This window comes from Salvelinus namaycush, chromosome 11 (assembly GCF_016432855.1).
Source record: "Salvelinus namaycush isolate Seneca chromosome 11, SaNama_1.0, whole genome shotgun sequence".
Lineage (NCBI taxonomy): Eukaryota > Metazoa > Chordata > Actinopteri > Salmoniformes > Salmonidae > Salvelinus > Salvelinus namaycush.
This window is the reverse complement of record NC_052317.1, coordinates 28,316,764-28,334,141: the sequence shown is the minus strand read 5'-3', so window position 1 is coordinate 28,334,141 and position 17,378 is coordinate 28,316,764. Positions and strand designations below refer to the sequence as shown.

The 17,378-nt window shown below is 45.4% G+C and overlaps 1 protein-coding gene across 1 annotated transcript in view; it reads right to left on the bottom strand.

Annotated features, from left to right (window-relative positions):
* LOC120055970 (arf-GAP with GTPase, ANK repeat and PH domain-containing protein 3-like) overlaps positions 1-17,378 on the bottom strand; it is a 247,314-nt gene that overhangs the window by 179,855 nt on the left and 50,081 nt on the right. The gene's annotated exons all lie outside the window — the stretch shown is intronic.

The window sequence follows — 17,378 nt, the reverse complement described above, 5'->3', positions numbered from 1 at the left end:
AACATTGTATTTCTGTGGCTCAAATTTCATAATCATTTTCAATTTCAGACGTTTTTCTTTGGTAGGCCTAACCATGTGTCTCTTCCCACTCGGAAAGCCTGCTCACTGATGTCTATACCAATGCTGATAATTGTGACTTGACTAAATTGGAATGATATCAATTATGATAATGATGATGGTGAGCGCCGAGTATATCCTAACCCTTTAAATCATAGGTTATTATTAATTTGTCTCTCTAAAATCATAATGTTTAAATTTCTAAAGTTGTGACAGTCTTTTTTTAATTGAAACGTCCAAATGTCGGCCTTTGACCAGAAACATTTGTTTCGTATGGAATGTTCTATTTTCATAACTGATCGAAATTGGGTATGCTATAACCTATAGATAACATTCTGCCCATATGAACACATTTATTGTAGGCCATATAAAAAGAACAGCCATGTAATGAACAGATTATTTCACATTCTTTAATAAAAGACTCAAAACAGAAACAGGCAATAGGCTATACAGCTGGCTTCACAGTTTCCCCCGCCAAATAGCCCCGCCTACAAGGAAACTCGACATATCTCGGCGACATTGAGTGCGCGAAGGGGTCTGCGCGCTGTGTAGTACCTTCCACAAAAGACACATAAGTGGGCTGGAGTGGTTACGCATGGTAGGCGGTTGTGAGGCCAGTTGGATGTACTGCCAAATTCTCTGAAATGACATTGGAGATGGCTTATGGTAGAGAAATTAACATGAATTTCTCTGGCAACAACTCTGGAGGACATTCCTGCAGTCAACATGCCAATTGCATGCTCCTTCAAAACTTGAGACATCTGTGGCATTGTGTTGTGTGACAAAACTGCACATTTTAGAGTGGCCTTTTATTGTCCCAGCACAAGGTGCACCTGTGTAATGATCCGGCTGTTTAATCAGCTTCTTGATATGCCACACCTGTCAGGTGGACAGATTATCTTGTCAAAGGAGAAATTCTCACTAACAGGGATGTAAACAACATTTTTGCGCAAAAATATAAACTGAAATAAAAGATCCCAGAAATGTGTACTTGTGTACTTACCCAAACCACAAAGATGTCTACCCAACCAACTTTATCATCACTATACTACGGCATCCGGCCCCCTTCAAGAGAACTAAGATTTTATAAGATTCTGTTCCGTTATGTAATCTAAGTAAGCATGATACATAACTGCAGCAAACATTCTAGAAGTAGAACTAATGTATTCATGGAAGCCAGGGAAGCCCTCGGCACCACCTGTGTCAACACAGCGTGGATTGTTTTGGTTATTTTTACTCAGGGATCTTCACAGGTGTTGCCCTTCGCAGGTCACATTGTAACGGGCCCCTGGTGCCACCACACTGCTAAAGTGGGCTATTTCTGGGGCTCTGCTGTGATGCCGAGGCAGGAGGGATGAGACAGGTGTGAGGGCACGTGTAGGGAGGAGTTGGAAGACAAACCATGGAAGATAGAGTACTGTAGTATTCCACCCTGCACCACTAGGGTCTAACGGTAGAAATACACAGTGCCATAGCACAACTGGGGTAGCAACCAAATTACAGTTCTTGATTTCTGCATGTGTGGCCTCTTTAGTAAGGTGAAACATTCAGAACATTGCAGATATAAACTAAGTATACCAAACATTAGGAACATCTTCCTTATATTGAGTTGAACCCCCCCCCCCCTTTTGCCCTCAGAACAGCCTCAATTAGTCGGGGCACGGACTCTGCAAGGTGTCAAAATCATTCCACAGGGATGCTGGCCCATGTTGACTCCAGGGCTTCCAACAGTTGTCATGTTGGCTGGATGTCCTTTGGGAGGTGGACCATTCTTGATACACACAGGAAACTGTTGAAAACCCCAGCAGTGTTGCAGTTCTTGACACAAAATCGGTACACCTGGCACCTACTACCATACCCTGTTCAAAGGCACATACATCTTTTGTCTTGTCCATTCACCCTCTGAATGGCACACATACACAATCCATGTCTGAATTGTCTCAAGGCTTAAAAATCCTTCTTTGGCCTGTCTCCTCCCCTTCATCTACACTGATTAATCCACTTCAAACAAGTGACATCACCTGGAGTCACCTCGTCAGTCTATGTCATGGAAAGAGCAGGTGTCCTTAATGTTTTTTACACTCAGTATAAATGCTATGTACTATTTAAAGCAGAGCGACATGACTACTTACTATCCATGACAAGAATCGGAATGTTGCACTAGGGGGTTGCGTTCTGTTCGGACCACCAGGAAATACAAACATCGCTGTTCCTATTAGTCAAGGTCAGGTAGTAGCCCAACCAACCTCTGTTTCAAAACCTTTTGTCCCATTCCATGCCTACTAAACAACACCTAGGGGGGAAGTGAAGTAAAGTGAAGCAGGGGTAAGTGGTTAATAAGTAGCAGTGCTGTTGTTTCTGCCTATTCCCTACAGAAGTATTGTCTGTTAGGTTCTCTGTCTCTCCCTCTGTCTCCCTCTGGGCTGCCTGCTGAAATCTGCATGCCAATGAGATGAGTGAGCACAGTGGTTTTGTCAGTTTCCCAGACTGATGCCTCATGTCGAGAGAGGGAGACAGAGAGAAAGAAAGACCGACAGCTGCAGGTTCACTGGCGGGCAGGCTAGCAGGCGTCAACCCACCATGACCAACAGCCTCTCTCGCTCTCTCTCTCTGCGGTGTGTCAGAGGACCGAGAGGACCCATCCAGTCAGAGGACCGCTGGCATGACCCCATCTGAACCCCACCCCACCATGACACCGGACAGCGTTCACCCCACCACGACAGCCTGTCTCTGCGTGCCATGCCCCAGCCAGCCAGTCAGAGGACCGCTAGGCTGATGCCCTTATCAACTGAGAGAGCTTAGAACTTGAATAATTAAATAAAATCTATGTCTATAGGCTTTTACATCCTCATACAGAACTTAGACGATAGGCCTAGGCGATAACGTCCTCTGAAATCCTTTGCTAACTTGCCATCAAACTCCAGGAACAGAGAAGAGCTAGGTGTGCTCAGAGCTTCCATTCCTTTAGGGACAGATATTCAATAAGAATGGTGGTGCCTATGCCCACTGAAAAAGGAAGTTGATCAACTCTCTGCTATAGTACAAAACCTTGTCTCGAGCACATCCGATACGCGACAGCCACAGACAGAAGAAGTATTCAATCAGTTTTCAAAGAGATAAAACTAGACTGATGGAGAATATCTACTGCTGAACGGAGTGGAGAGCCCCATTGATAGTGATAGCAGCGGTGGAGAGGAGACCCAGCCTCTTGTAATGTCTTTGCTCAGCATACTGTACAACAAACAAGTCCAATATCTTTCAAGACATTATTTTGCTGGCTTGTGTTCGGCACTGACTGCAGAACATCAAGTACACCAGGAACCACTGACTTGGTTGGCTGGGCTTCAAGCAGTAGTTCACACCCTAAATCATTTCGAGAGAGTTCACGCCATCTGTTATGTGTCAATCCCAAATGAATAGCAAAGATGGGCATCCTCTTGAATACTAAAATTAGACTGCATCTATTCTCTCATTATTTTGGGATCGAGGCAAATTGTTGGATCTAGTACTCGAACAGATGGCATGGGATGTGGACTCATCCTGATATTACACAGCTATTGTGGTCTGAAAATATCTGACTACATTTGATTCTGGAATTAACTATCACATCAATATCAAAGAGCATTGTTTCAGGTTGCAACACGCCACCATCAACAATTAACAGTCTGAACTGGAGAATCCAAACCAATCACAAGACACGAAAGAGAAATGAGTGATGATTTCAAGGTCGAGATCATCATCATTACCTCAGCCTGATAATGTGTTGCTGCTCAGATGTATATACAGGACTAATCAAAATTAATTTTGTTCTGATAATTGAGTGTAATTAAGGTGCTGATGATAATGTGCGTGCTGCGCTCCATGCTCGAGTGCCTCAAGGCCCAAGGCCAAGAATAAGCGCTTAGATAATGGCAGGAGGCCCTGTGCATGTCAGGGATGAAACACCAGTTTTTCCACGGTGGCTGTGGTGACGCTGATGACAGGTTGTTAAAAGTTACGGGGATGACATCAGGGAAGGTCATCTAAAGAGCGTGTCCATTGAAAAGTCCGTACATAGCAAAAAATGCCGTCAGAAATAACTTGTTGGTTATAATGCTGATCATATATCTCGTCGGCATTATATCTTATACCTCGTATCAAAAACAGTGATGAATTTGGTTATTACAGCAAAATAAGGGGCATTATTATGTCTGATGTATTTCAACACGAAGAGGAGTCAGGCTGTGAAACGCTTGGTAATTGATCAGTTGATTTCAAGCTATAGGCCTAGACTCAAGGCTACTGTAGCTGTCAACCTTCTGCATCTAAGTGTCGCAGCAGTCCCTAGAAAGGTTCAGTTCAGAGTACTTGTCCCACCACAATGAACACAGTGACACCAGGCCACTATACACCATGACTCCCATAGATCGAATATGAAACAAAAAGACTCACTTAACTTTCTCTCTCCTTCATTGTTGTGGAATAGGCTAAGAACTTGTGTTATTGAGGGGCCAGTGACCCCACAATGACTCATCTGACTGTTCTAAGAAGAGGCGGGTGTATGGGGACAGAGAGCAAGGCAGCAAGCTAATTATCTTCTCCCCGGGTGCACACTGAGCTGCCTACCAGTTTCACAGGTGACTCGACTTCTCCCGCTGCTAGTCAGCAGCATTACAGGTCCACCGCACAGGAATAGGAGGAATCCACACTTCTATATCAGCAATCACCGACTCGGAATGGCTGAGTCAGTTATTTCACCTCGGGATGAAATAACAGATGTTGCGAGTCAGCTAGAATGGACAATGATAAATGCATGCACATTACAGAGTGCAAAAGTCATTACAGTTCTCGAGAGATGCAAACTGATAGAAGTCACAATCACCAGGTGATAGAGGATGTAAATAGAACTTTCCAGTTTCACTTAGTTTTTTGGAAAGGTTTACAAACTGCAGAACTAGGTGACAGAAAAAAAAGAGATGAAGGATATTTAGGAACAATGTCATTCAATGATTAGAAATGTTCCAGTTTCCCCCAAACAACATTTATATCCATTTTGTGGGAACCTTTAGACTGTAGGTATCCGTCAAAGAAGAACAAGACAGACCCATTGTTGATAAGGACAGGTTGTTATTACAGTGTGGCAAACTGTGACCTTCTAGCAGGTTGACGTTTATTGGGATGAGTCTTGTCCTGGAGGCAGAACTAAACGATTTCCGCTAGATGGCCCAGCTGCACTTTTACCCCTACTTACATGTACATATTACCCAAATGACCTCAACTACCTCGTACATTGACTCGGTACCACTACTCCTTGTAAATAGCCTTGTTATTGTGTTACTATTTCCTTTTTTTTGCAAAATGTTCTTACTTTTTAACTCTGCATTGTTGGAAAAGGGATTGGAAGTAAGCATTTCACAATAAAGTGTACAACTGTTGTATTCGGCACGTGACAAATAAAATGTGATTTGGAAAGTCAAAATTGGCTATATTGTTAAGGTTATCGTTAGGTTTCAAATCAGAATTTATGGCTTTGTTGCTATGCCAGCTAGTGACCACTATAACTTAACATCCAGGCTGTATCACAACCAGCCATGATTGGGAGTCCCATAGGGCGGGGCACAATTGGCCCAGCGTGTGACTTGCCTAGTTAAATAAAGGTTAAATAAATATAAATACATTTAAAAAACACACACAGTAGCGGCATCTCCACGCCACTATAGGCTAACAGAGGGGAGGAGCACGGCAGCAGGGTTGGCCCCAGGCATAAGCGACATAAGCGGTCGTTTAGAGCCCCAGGCGGCTAGGGGACCCCCGACCCCCAAAAAATAAATAAGAAAAATTAATTTTCAGGAACTCAGTCGGGGTCTCAACTTACTTTTGCATTAGAATACACAAGGTGCAAGTTCAAAATGTGTTTGTGCATCATCAATTATTCTCTTGTTATGTCAGTCACTGACAGTTACTCAACTAGCCATGTCAGCTAAAATAACTTAGATCGGCAAGTTAGTCCAGGGTGTGTAACCTTTATTTAACTAGGCAAGTCAGTTAAGAACACATTCTTATTTACAATGACGGCCTACCGGGGAACTGTGGGTTAACTGCCTTGTCCAGGGGCAAAACGACAGATTTTAACCTCGTCAGCTCGGGGATTCAAACCAGAAACTTTTCGATTACTGACCCAATGCTCTAACCACTAAGCTACCTGCCGCCCCAAATATCTAAACTTGTAGTAATCATGGCCAAATACCTACCGGGCACGTGTCCAGGGGCCCTGACCTCCAGGGCGCCCCCACTGATTTTGTTAATCACGCTCACTTAGATATCATTAACATGGAATAATTCATGGGAAAATGGGTAGAATTGCAGGAAATTATCTCTAAAACTACACATTTCTTCTTTCTGCCCCTTGGAAAAATGAGAATTACCTGAAAGGCAGCCCGTGCATGTATATCCAGTAACCAGTCTGACAATGGCCGTTAGTATTGCATCGCCAGCCGCGCTATTATTCCTTACGTCGTTTGTCAACTACTGCTTTAGACTGCCTGCTATTTGTGATATGAATCTTCATAGTTATGCTGCCATATTGTAGCGAGAGTTACAGGAAAATGAACTAGCCAATGTTTGAAATGATAAGGTAGCAACACATCTGCCACGCTGATCCTCAACACTGGAGCTCCCCAGGGGTGCGTGCTCAGTCCCCTCCTGTACTCCCGGTTCACCCACGACTGCATGGCCAGGCACGAGTCCAACACCATCATTAAATTTGCAGACGACACAACAGTGGAAGGCCTGATCACCAACAACGACGAGACAGCCTATAGGGAGGAGGTCCGAGACCTGGCCGGGTGGTGCCAGAATAACAACCTATCCCTCAACGTGACCAAGACTAAGGAGATCATTGTGGACTACAGGAAAAGGAGGACCGAGCACGCCCCCATTCTCATCGACGGGGCTGTAGTGGAGCATGTTAAGAGCTTCAAGTTCCTTGGTGTCCACATCAACAACAAACTAGAATGGTCCAAACACACCAAGAGAGTCATAAAGAGGGCACAACAAAGCCTATTCCCCCTCTGGAAAATTAAAAGATTTGGCATGGGTCCTGAGATCCTCAAAAGGTTCTACAGCTGCAACATCGAGAGCATCCTGACTGGTTGCGTCACTGCCTGGTACTGCAATTGCTCGGCATCTGACCGCAAGGAACTTCAGAGGGTAGTGCGTACGGCCCAGTACATCACTGTGACCAAGCTGCCATCCAGGACCTCTAGACCAGGCGCGGTCAGAGGAAGGCCCTAAAAATTGTCAAAGACCCCAGCCACAGACTGTTCTCTACTACCGCATGGCAAGCGGTACCGGAGTGCCAAGTCTAGGACAAAAAGGCTTCTCAACAGTTTTTTCCCCCAAGCTATAAGACTCCTGAACAGGTAATCAAATGGCTACGACTATTTGCATTGTGTGCCCCCCCCAACCCCTCTTGTTACGCTGCTGCAACTCTCTGTGTATCATATATGCATAGTCACTTTAACTATACATTCATGTACATACTACCTCAATTGGGCAGACCAACCAGTGCTCCCGCACATTGGCTAACCGGGCTATCTGCATTGTGTCCCACCCACCAACCCCTCTTTTACGCTACTGCTACTCTCTGTTTATCATATATGCATAGTCACTTTTAACCATATCTACATGTACATACTACCTCAAATCAGCCTGACTAACCGGTGTCTGTACGTAGCCTCGCTACTGTATATAGCCTGTCTTTACTGTTGTTTTAGTTCTTTACCTACCTCTTGTTCACCTAATACATTTTTTGCACTATTGGTTAGAGCCTTTAAGTAAGCATTTCCCTGTAAGGTCTACACCTGTTGTATTCGGCACACGTGACAAATAAACTTTGATTTGATTTAATGAGAAAATAATCGCTATTTTGACTGCCTGTACGAGTCTTGCTTGTGTTTGACCTACTTGCCTAAATATGTTACAACAGAGAACAAAGTTTATGCGAACATGTCGATCATGTCTTCTGTGTACAACATGATAGCTGCATGTAGCCTCACACCCCTCCTGAAAAAGAAACATTAAAATGGCACTTGAGGCATGGAATGCATAGTCAGAACATGTCAACCATATCTCTAGTGCACAACATGAAGTTCCCCCCTCCATGCAGAAATATCTGGATCAATAGCCACGGCAAGTCAGGTTCCAGAAAATCCGGAACCGCAGCCACTCTAGAAAACAATCTCGCTTAGGGCTCCCAAAAGTCTAGGACCGGCCCTGCTGGGGAGGGTAAACAAATAGCTAATCTGATTTTAGCCAACAATTGAGCGCTGCCTTGCCACAATAAACGGAGGAGATCCAGCTAAATCCAAACATAAGCTCTATCTGCCCACGTAGCGCACAGAGCCAAAGCATGACAAAACACATCTCTTCCTGCACTGCAGCTATGCACTACTCATGGATGGATACCACAACCCCCCACAGTGATTATATAATGGTCTCTCCCTCCATACTACTGGATAACAGCTATTCTCAGTCTGAAATCAGAGCATTGTTCCGGAAGGGCATGCTGGCACAGTGGTTTGAAAACCAACTAGAGGTCAAACAGGACCACATCAAAGCTCGGCCTGTGCTGTTGTTACACACCCTCACCAGAGGGTGTCACTGTTGCTACATGCAATAGCAAATCACATTGTTCAGTTACAAATACAGCACATTTCCTTCAGAGGACAATGATGTTTTATGGGAGTTCCAGGAAATAAAAACAATGGGTTCTTCTAAAGAATTACTTGAGCTAAAATCATTGAACGAGAGGGTTTGTTCACAGCTACTCTCTGTACATGGGATAATTAGGTGTCATTCAGACACTGCTAAGTAGCAGGAGTGAGGAACAAGTTCCAGTCATGATGAAAGCTAAGAATTATTACATGTTTTATCTCCCATCTCAAAGAGAAAAATGAATGTATCTCCTTTTAATATGTAGATATCTAATCCACTATTTGAGGAAAGATGGTGCTCAAGAGTATTCCATGGAAACTACTAGCACCAAATAAGTATATGTATGGTAAGAACATTTATTAAAATGTAGATTTTTTTTTATAATTCAGAGTTTTGTTTATCAAATCATACAATTTTAACGTGCAAAGTTAACATACAAAACAGTTCTCCTAAAAGCTTGCCTGTTCACATTCCTTTGCCCTTAGCGGTGAGTGACAGAGATTAGATAACTGGCTCATCAGTGGGGTATGGAATGGCTAGCCATGCACCCTACCCACAACCCTCAGCATCATCCTCAGCAGCCAGCACTCAGTGGGAGAATCTCAATTGCATACTCCTCGCATCCTCTCTCCTTTGGCTTTCTCGTCCAATTGGTTTTGAGAAAGAAACGAGGTCCCTCCCCTTTGACCTGCTCCTCTAATGGGTTTTGAGAAGGAGGCAAGGAGAGAGGACGCGAGGAGAATTCAATTGAGATTCTCCCAGTGAATTGGCCTGGAGTGAATCTCAACTGTATTTCCTTGATTGCTCGCATCCTCATCTCGTCTCCTTGTCAACACATTGGAGCAGAAGATCTCCTCCAATGCGTTTCAAGGAGGCAAGGAGAAAGGATATGAGGAATCAAGATAATATAATTGAACCCCCCGTTTCTCAATAACTGAAGAAACAAAAAGGAGCAAGAAATAAACACTACAATGAATAATCACATATTGTAAAATGAGGAGACTGATTTGGAAATACAAGTATCTCACCACATGTACATACATACAACAGATTTACACACATGCCTGAACGGTGAGGGCTAGAATACAAATTAGGGTTGCCATTTTAGCACACACATTACATAGATTATTTATACACTATACATATCCGTGATTACTATTCGCTTATGCTGGAGACAGTTTGTAATATTTGCCGGTCGTCAGTTCAACTGGTCTCAAGGGAGCAGCTATGCGAGTTCCACTAAAGACTTCCATTATGCTTCTATTGAAGCCATAGGAAGAGAACCTGAGCTGTAATTCACTGGTTAATGCTGTGGGATTAAAGGACAACTGTTGTTATGACCACAAGGTCCTTGACATTTAATCATGGATTACATTCATTTAGCACCTTAAACTAGTTTTCTCCAAGTGCTTTACATTGTGTGTGTGGGGGCAGCGACTAGCTTCCATTACAATGGTCTCATGATAATGATACCTTAATGCTCGTTACATCAACACCCTTTACAACACATTATAAAACACACTGTCAATATGCAGCTGGGTATTTCAATGAAAACTCAGCAAAAAAAGAAACGTTTTAAGGACCCTGTCTTTCAAAGAGAATTCGTAAAATCCAAATAACTTCACAGATCTTCATTGTAAAGGGGTTAAACACTGTTTCCCAAGCTTGTTCAATGAACCATAAACAATTAATGAACATGCACCTGTGGAACGGTCGTTAAGACACTAACAGCTTACAGACGGTAGGCAATTAAGGTCACAGTTATGAAAGCTTCGGACACTAAAGAGGCCTTTCTACTGACTCTGAAAAACACCAAAAGAAAGATGCCCAGGGTCCCTGCTCATCTGCGTGAACGTGCCTTAGGCATGCTGCAAGGAGGCATGAGGACTGCAGATGTGGCCAGGGCAATAAATTGCAATGTCCGTGCTGTGAGACGCCTAAGACAGCGCTACAGGGAGACAGGACGGACAGCTGATCGTCCTCACAGTGGCAGACAACGTGTAACACCACCTGCATAGGATCGGTACATCCGAACATCATACCTGCGGGACAGGTACAGGATGGCAACAACTGCCCGAGTTACACCAGGAACGCACAATCCCTCCATCAGTGCTCAGACAGTCCACAATAGGCTGAGAGAGGCTGGACAGAGCTTGTAGGCCTGTTGTAGACATCACTACCAGACATCACCGGCAACAACGTCGCCTATGGGCACAAACCCACCGTCGCAGGACCAGGCAAAAAAGTGCTCTTCACTGACGAGTCGCGGTTGTCTCACCAGGGGTGATGGTCAGATTCGCGTTTCTCGTCGAAGGAATGAGCGTTACATCGAGGCCCGTACTCTGGAGCGGGATCGATTTTGAGGTGGTGAGTCCGTCATGGTCTGGGGCGGTGCGTCACAGCATCATCGGACTGAGCTTGTTGCCATTGCAGGAAATCTCATCGCTGTGCGTTACAGGGAAGTCATCCTCTTCCCTCATGTGGTACCCTTCCTGCAGGCTCATCCTGACATGACCCTCCAGCATGACAATGCCACCAGCCATACTGCTCGTTCTGTGAGTGATTTCCTGCAAGACAGGAATGTCAGTGTTCTGCCATGGCCAGCGAAGAGCCCAGATCTCAATCCCATTGAGCACGTCTGGGACCTGTTGGATCGGAGGGTGAGGGCTAGGGCCATTCCCCCCAGAAATTTCTGGGAACTTGCAGGTGCCTTGGTGGAAGAGCGGGGTAATATCTCACAGCAAGAACTGGCAAATCTGCTACAGTCCATGAGGAGATGCACAGTACTTAATGCAGCTCGTGGCCCCACCAGATACCGACTGTTACTTTTGATTTTGACCCCTCTTTGCTCAGGGACACATTATTCCATTTCTGTTAGTCACTGTGGAACTTGTTCAGTTTATGTCTGTTGTTGAGTCTTATGTTCATACAAATATTTACACATTAAGTTTGCTGAAAATAAACGCAGTTGACAGTGAGAGGACATTTCTTTTTTTGCTGAGTATATATTCAAATGTGACCACAGCCCTGTCTTGCTAAGACTCTTACTATACTCAACGGTACAAGAGAGGTGTGTGTTCCAAGCGGGACATGATTCAGCTACCGACCAGCTGAATGCTAAGAAATGCTAAGAAAGAGAGCCAAACTTCTCATGAAGTGCTTCATTGACATACAATGACGTTTTTACATGCCATTGCTAACTTCCACAATCCCCACCCGGACCGTAACCACCACAGAACTGTGTGATGTTACCGCATGTGGCATGTTGTAAACATTTTTGACGGTTCTTTGATCTGTTAGCAGCGGGGCAGGGCTAGGAGGTCAGTGGTCATAGCTAGTGCAGAGGGGGCACCCATAGGAATCCCATGCATCTACAGTTGGCGTTGGTTGGTCCCCGTGTGGCATGCCGTGCGCTCTGTGCAAATCGTCCCTGCCTGCCTCCGCTCTCCTCGCCATCCCACAAGCCCTGGCTGACTCCTGCACGCCCACTCGCCCCTTCTTCCTTCCATCCAACCGACAGGCAACCTGTTGCCTAGGCAACCCCAAAGCACTCACGTCTACTCTGTCTGAGAGTGAAAACAAATTTCAATCTGCCCGTTTAATCATTTATTTGTCATAATTTCATTAATCTCGCTTTCATCCCGTTCATCCATCCATGTAGGCTATAAAGCCCTCCCCTTTCCTCAAATCATCCCGTCATCCATTTTCTTTCCACACTCTCTCTATGCGGATTCCAGGACACACTTACAAACTCTCTAACTATCCTCTTCTGCTCCTTGAACTTTAATGTTCAGACTGATTGTGGTCATAGTTCAACTGCTATTTCTTTCATTAAGGCTAATCTAGATAATGTTCCTCGATCTATTATTGCAAAGCGCATGTGATAGAGGATTACCAAATGCACAGACAACACTGACTATCCATCTCCACTGCAGTGCACCTGTCCACACAACAGCTCTATTTCCTCTTCATTGAACATCAGATGAGGTCCACCCAGGTCTATATAGCCCATTTGTTTGTTGCAGAGTTGTACCTTCTGGTTTAAACCAACAATGGCAAAGCTGTAATAAAGTCTGGAGGGAGATATGACAGGGGAATGTGAACTGCATTGACAATGTTCAATTGGCTCATTAGAAATCTATTAATTGAAGGACAAACAGAATGACAGAAACACTTAAGTCAAGAAAGGAAACCAAATGTACTAGTTAAGCAGCATGAGGCTCATTTGCATGTTTTAGTGATCCTAGATGCTCACAGTAAACTGATAATTCCTGCTAATGTATAATATCTCTGTGTCAGAGAAATAAAGTAATCACAGCAAACAGCAGAGAGCAACAGAAAATCGTACATTTAGGTCCCAACAAGTATAGTAAAACTATGTGTGTGTGTGTGACAGCAAACTTCCTGCTGGGGGCTGATGCTGCATTCATCAACGCTGTCAAGAGGGCGTGAGACACAACCTCACACACACACTGTTCGGGGCTGATGTTGCACTCATCTATGTTACTACTGCCTAGACCTTACCTCACAGAGTACAGCGGGAATGTTGCTCACAAAAGAAAAAGGATACTTACATCAAATCAAGCTACCATAGAAATGCAGCTGGAAGGGCATGCGACACACACAAGGCATCAAACACACACAACTTCAACATGCTCCCGTCTCCCTGTGTGGATTGTATTGTACTATGCATGTAGGTCTCTCAGTATTCCATTAGCAGTGTATTTCTTTCCTCCTCATCTCAACCCTCTCTGCATTCAGAGAGAGAGATGCTGCCATGCTCTGAACAACCACATGCACAGAGACCGAGAGAGACAGACCGAGAGAGAGAGAGATGCTGCCATGCTCTGAACAACCACACGCACAGAGACCGAGAGAGAGAGAGAGAGACAGACCGAGAGAGAGACAGAGAGATGCTGCCATGCTCTGAACAACCACACGCACAGAGACCGAGAGAGAGAGAGAGAGACAGACCGAGAGAGAGAGAGAGAGATGCTGCCATGCTCTGAACAACCACACGCACAGAGACCGAGAGAGAGAGAGACAGACCGAGAGAGAGAGAGATGCTCAACATGAGCTCCTGATATATTTCATATTTTTTTGTTTTTAGAATGAGATAAACACTCTAATCGAAAAAGAATTCAAGACAAGAAGTGATGAACAACAACTCTATTCATTCAAAATATTAAAAAAAGTAACTTTGCACCTCAAGTTAAAAGTTTTGACTAGCTAGCTAGCTAACACAACAAAGACCTAGCCAGCAGATTAACAAGCTAGCCAGAAGAAACGAGCTAGAACAAACCTAGCAAGGGGAGTTAATACAACTACATCAAACGACCAAACTGAGTGAGTAAACCAAAAAGGAGCACGGACTAACTTTAAACATATCTTCTGGGGTTTTTTGTGTGGAGACTTGTCACTCTTTTTGCTGGTTTTTGAACTAAATTAGAGCTAGCTAGCTAGCTAGCTAGCAACAGCAGCAGACAAACAAACCGGTTGCTATGGCAACGGGGCAGTGAAACAGAGCAGCAGCAGCAGTAGTAGCAGAGCCCACAGGCACCATGTCCCCACTCCCCCTCAGCGCTGAATCCATCATCTACCCTCCAGAGGCCAAAAATGACACAACGAGGAAAGCTTTTAAACAGAAACTACTAAAGGGGAGGCCAGAAACCCTTTTTGCAGACCTCTAATAAAACGGTGACGTAAGTAATCTCATCTTCCTCACTGACCAGCCAAATGCATGGCGCTCAGCAGTCTGCTCTCACTACCCATCCATAAAGAAAGAGGGAATCTGTAATGGGTGGAAGCTGAAAATCAAAAGAGACCGACGACCCTGACAGCACCATGATAACAATCAACCTTTACAAGACTGGGACTGTCATGGTGCAAGGTAACATTAGGCTGTTTGAAACAGACTTTCAGACCATTAAGGAGAGAGCGGAGAGAGAGAAGGACACCACCAGTGACATGCCCTCCTACAAGACAAACTCCACCAGCACCACCCTCACCCCTACTATCCCCACCCAACAAGGCACATCCAGCACCTCTCTTCGCACCATAGCGGAGGACACGCCGCCCCAGGAGAGCGACCCCCTCAGTGCAGAGCAGGCTCAGGCCCGCCTCACCACCATGGCTGCCATGAGGGATGAGTTCACCAAACTGGAGGGGGAGGTGGTCCTGCTCAGGGAGAGCGTGAGCAAACAGCAACCAGACAACCACACCTCAGAGGAGCTCCTAACCAAGGTGAGGACAGAGCAGGACAGCAGCCTTGCAACACAGCTGAAAGAGGTTCAGCAAGAGAGAGACGGACTCAAGAGAGCTGGCTGATCTAACAAAGGAGGTGAGAGAGCTCCAAAAAGACAGGCAGAACAGTAATAAGGATCTGACCACACTAAGAGAGGAGCTGCAGGAGAGAAAGAGAACAGAGGACAGGCTGCAGGAGCAGCTAGATCACCACCCTATGACCTGCCCTCACACAGCAGAGGAGCCCAGCTCAACCAGCCAGACTTCCCCAGCCCTGCCTGCTGCACCCCTCCTCCCCAACCCACAGAACAGCCTCCCACTGACAGTGGCACCGACACAGACCAGCCACACCCCAGCTCCAACACCCACCAGCCCCCCCTCCAGTCCAGAAGAAACACTGGCTGACATCGTCCTGTTAATGGACTCAAATGGGAAGTATGTTCAGGAGAATAAACTTTTCCCTAGACACAAAACGAGAAAGGTGTGGTGCCCAACAACGCAGAGTGCCATGGAGCTGCTTGATAAGGCCCATCTCGGGTCGCCAAGCCACATAATCATACATACCGGAAGCAACGACCTGCGTGCTCAGCAGGAGAGGGTGGGGACTTCACTACAGGGAGTGATTGAGAAGGCCTCCGCAATCTTCCCCAACTCAAGAATCATAGTGTCAACCCTTCTACAGAGGAGGGACTTCCACCCTGCCACAATCCAAAGAATAAACGCCAGCCTATCCCGGGACTGTGCCCTGCGACCCAATGTACACCTGGCCCACCATCCCACCCTCGATCTGGACTGTCTCTATGACCATGTTCACCTGTACAGGGAGACAGTCCCCATCCTTGCCAAGACTCTCAAGGACGTCGCTTTAAACCGCAGCCCGACCTCTCCACCCAGGAACAGCGGAGCAATCTCCACCCCGCGGAGATCCCTGAGACAACACCCCGGACCAGCACCCTGGAACCCCCAGCCACGACCACAGCACCACCAACCTCAATGCCCACGACAGCCAGCGCAGCACAGACCACTCCAGCCCAGCTTCAGAGCCACCCAGACGAGGCCTCCCACCCCCCTGCCCCCCACCACAGACCCACACTTGGAGGAGCCACAGTCCAGCAGGCAGAGCTACGCACAGGCTGTGAGAGGAGCAACTGGCCCAGCCCCCACCAACCAAATGAGTGACATTAAACAAATGCTGAGTCTACTATGCTCACATGTGATAGGCCGAGGGTCATGGTAAGATGAGCACAAGAACTCCACCATCCTCACACTATATCCACCCAAGTGGCATGACACGAATTCTATCTTAAATGATAAACAAATCACATTTGCAAAATAAGAGTTTACGTTAATTGAAAAATCCTATTTTAATAGTTCTTGTTGGATTGTGAGTGTTTGTCTCATTTTGAAGGTAAAGGAGAAAAAAAAAGTTATGAAATCTTTTTATGTTGCATGTTGGAATTTACAAGGATTGAAGTCCTCTGCTTTTGGGCTAAAGAGCAGAAACCCAAACTTCCTGAAAGAAATTGATGATGGTGATATTGTAGTACTACAAAAAACATGGTGCAGAGGTGATGTTTCCACTGGCTGTCCACTAGGTTATAGGGAGATAATCACACCATCCACTAAATTAAAAGGAATCAGACAGGGCAGAGACTCAGGGGGAATGCTAATATGGTATAAATCTGAACTAATTAATTCAATCGAATTGATGAAAACAGGAGAATTCTTTATCTGGTTAAAAATCAACAAGGAGGCTATCTTGACAGATAAAAACATCTTTCTCTGTGCCACATACATTCCCCCCTCAGTCACCCTACTTCAATGAAGAGAGTTTCTCCATTCTAGAGGGGGAGATTAGTCACTTTCAGGCCCAAGGCAACGTACTGGTCTGTGGAGACCTGAATGCTAGAACAGCAGAAGAACAAGACACTATTAACAGTCATGGGGATAAACACCTACCAGGAAGCAACAACCTTTCCCTCCCCACATACCCCCACAGAAACTACTATGACAAAGTGAAAAACAAAAACGGAGTACAGCTCCTGAAGCTCTGTCGAACACTGGGTCTGTACATAGTCAATGGCAGGCTGAGAGGAGACTCTTTTGGTAGGTACACCTACAGCTCATCCCTTGGCAGCAGCACTGTAGACTACTTCCTCACCGACCTAAACCCAGAGTCTCTCATAGCCTTCACAGTCAGCCCACTAACACCTCTCTCAGACCACAGTAAAATCACAGTGTATCTGAGAAGAGCAGAACTCAACCATGAAGCGTCACAGCCCAATAAATTACATGGTACTAAACAGGCCTATAGATGGAGTGCAAACAGTACAGACATCTACCAAAAAGCAATTAGTAGCCAAAAAATACAATCTCTCCTGGAC